Source organism: Etheostoma spectabile, chromosome 22 (genome assembly GCF_008692095.1).
Source record: "Etheostoma spectabile isolate EspeVRDwgs_2016 chromosome 22, UIUC_Espe_1.0, whole genome shotgun sequence".
NCBI lineage: Eukaryota > Metazoa > Chordata > Actinopteri > Perciformes > Percidae > Etheostoma > Etheostoma spectabile.
The window spans coordinates 13,613,431-13,616,240 of NC_045754.1; the positions used below are offsets into that span (position 1 = coordinate 13,613,431).

General features: G+C 37.4%; 1 protein-coding gene across 14 annotated transcripts in view; it reads right to left on the minus strand.

Moving 5' to 3' along the window:
* eya1 (EYA transcriptional coactivator and phosphatase 1) overlaps positions 1–1,928 on the minus strand; it is a 63,943-nt gene extending 62,015 nt beyond the window's left edge. For 6 of the 14 annotated variants that reach the window (XM_032504097.1, XM_032504100.1, XM_032504096.1 and 3 more), the window contains exon 1: positions 1,642–1,927. The gene's annotated coding sequence lies outside the window, so the exon portion shown is untranslated. Of the gene's footprint in view, positions 1–1,359; positions 1,437–1,641 lie in introns of those variants that run through there. The other 8 variants (XM_032504101.1, XM_032504093.1, XM_032504089.1 and 5 more) reach the window with 4 other exon arrangements.
* Positions 1,929–2,810: the final 882 nt, after the last annotated feature.

The following is a 2,810-nucleotide window of genomic DNA, read 5'->3' on the forward strand; positions in this document are numbered from 1 at the left end:
AGAGATGTTTGTATTGGATTGTGACATTGTTTGATTTGTTATATGCTCCAGATATATTCTACAAGAAGGGATCAGACCAAGATGAAAGGTAATTTTGTCAGTGAGTGCATTTATTTTACTTTATGTAAGGGTTTTTTATACATCTGTATTTTTATTTTTTTGTAGTTAAGTTTCTGTTTCTATTGTTTTTCAAGGTTTGTTTACAATTATGTATGTCTTGATTGAAATGAAACTCAATAAACACATTGTTTAAAAAAAAAAACATGGCGACTGGGTGAGACAGACAGACCAATCAAACATCATCTACTGTAGGTACCCTGTTCCACTTTTCTAACATTGTAATTACTGCACCACATGGTTTGTACAACCATGGACCCATGCATGACCTCTAGTCAGAAGTTTGCCAAAACTCAGCACTGACCTCATCATAACATTTAACCAGGTGCATAAATATGGCAGCTTCTTGAATTGACATTTAGACACTGAAGGACTACTGATATTTGACAACTTGGTTCAGTGAGACTAAGAAAAACATCCAATCAGGGAACCACCATCTTTACACAGTTGATGCTTATTCAGTACTGCTGCACTGGTAAACGGCCTGCGTCTGCAACCTAGACTGTAATCATGATGGCATAACTTTGACATAACCTACACTTCTGTCTTGATGATGTGCTTTGGCAATATATCATGGAAATGAGTCCAAGTCAGAGGCAAATGAAGACAAACTGTATCATATCGGAATGGGAAAAGCAGAGGGGAACACAATCTTTCCAAGGTCCTTATGGTCTGAGGGAAGAACACCATGCATGCTTGAGTCAATCCAACATACACTAACTGAGGAGAAAATGTCCATTTTTAACCTGCTATCCATCACTGTCAAGTGTGGTGCACAGTGAAAAAGGAAATAATTAGACAGAAAAATGACTGCAGCCTGGGGCAGAATGAATGAGAGTAAAACCTAGGTACAACTGCTGTTAACTTAAGGCAAATGATATTTTGATAAATGTCCTGTATGCAACTTGAACTACCAGCATCATCCTATTTCTGGGAGTGAAAGCACGTTAGTCCTATAAAGGTAGAATATCAGACAACACGTTAGAAAATACTGCACAATGCACACTCATTGACATACTGTATGGTAAACAAAAGCTTGTTTTTATGGAATAGCAATTGAATTATGTAGCATGAAACTTTGTTGATTACTTTTTGAGACATGTCAGTTAGCTAGTGTAAGGCACTGACTGCACCAAAGAAAATAACCATAACGCGGTAAACACTTAAAATAAATTAAATACGGCTTTATAAACTAAACCACAAGTAAAATATAAAAAAAAAAAAAACTAAAAATTGACTTACAGTAAAGTTTTTAGTCCTATGAAAGCATTAATTTACCCAACTTTAATTTATCACTGCTGACCTGATCCCTCTGCCACGGCTAATACAGGAGCTATGATTCATGGTGCTGATAGCTGTCTTGCTCGCAGCTGTCCCCGCCCATATTGGAAATGGCTCAATACCACGCTGTCAATTCACAACACATGGCAAACAAATTGGCAGACAATTGTTAACTGAGACGAAACAGCTAACAGAGAAATAACAGAAAAGTAGACAAAACGCAGTAATAGTCGTTCTACCTACCTTTACTGTTTTACTGTCCCCACATGCAACAAGTCTCTGTCCATAACCATGGATTTTACGTCTTCTGACCCAGCAGCGACTGCCTCTTGTCCTGCTGACTGGAAATGTGTCCGTTACAAGCAATTTACGTGACGGTGAGGGGAAGAAACCCGCGTAAGAAGTCTTTAATGTCCGACATAAAAGCCAAAAAGTTTTCAATGGCAGCGGAGGCGGAAGGTTACAGCGTATTGACAAGATAGAGCCGCATGCGTTTGTGCGCGCGCTGGCCACTGGTATCAAATGTAATCAGGCACGAGGAAAACACACAGGTCACTTTTGTCGCACATGTTGTTTTCCCTTGTCATTAACATATAATCTGATACCCTTTTCAAACTCTATTTATTTGGTTAGCTTAGCCACAATGTAAAATAGATTAAAACCTACATATGATGGCTACATGAATTAGTCACTAAAGTTTCACTAACAAGGTTTTGAGTTTGAATATCATATTGATAATCATGGAAAAAATCATATTGTGGTGCTTGTGTACAGTAAACTACATCCCTCTCTCCTCTCTGTATATGAACTACAGCGCCACCTAAGGGTTCCTATATGATTATCAAGATTGTGGAGCTGGGGGAGCTTCTTATTGAGCATTTACACCTTCAGTAATGTATCTATCAGATGTTTAATGCTTTAATTCAGTTATTATTTCACAACCAATGGGGTTGGGAAATAATTTCCCATGTAGGAAATGAGACAAAACTACATTTTAATGCAAACAAATATTTATTTATCAGTCTTTTGTCATATATTTGCTTCTTTCTTAAGAAATACTGCACTTTTCCAGGCCTCTTATTAAAATTTAAAACATTTGCAAGGGCCAAATGTAATCGTTGATTGAACAGCTTACAACGTATAAACATGCAACCTGTGATGAGAAGTTACAAGGCAATATTGCTTCATATTAAGGAGTCACAGGCACAAAAAAAAGGGGTTGGGAACCAGTGCTTTAATTATTATTGCACAAACTGACTATTAGAATAGGGATTTTGGGAACAACTTCATTTACTTCCACAGTGCATGGAGCAGAGAAAAAGCCTAAAGAGACCAAAGCTCCAGCAACAGAGCACTAAAAAATAACAATAACATGTTGATGGAAGTTTGGCCTCTTTGAAATGATTATTACA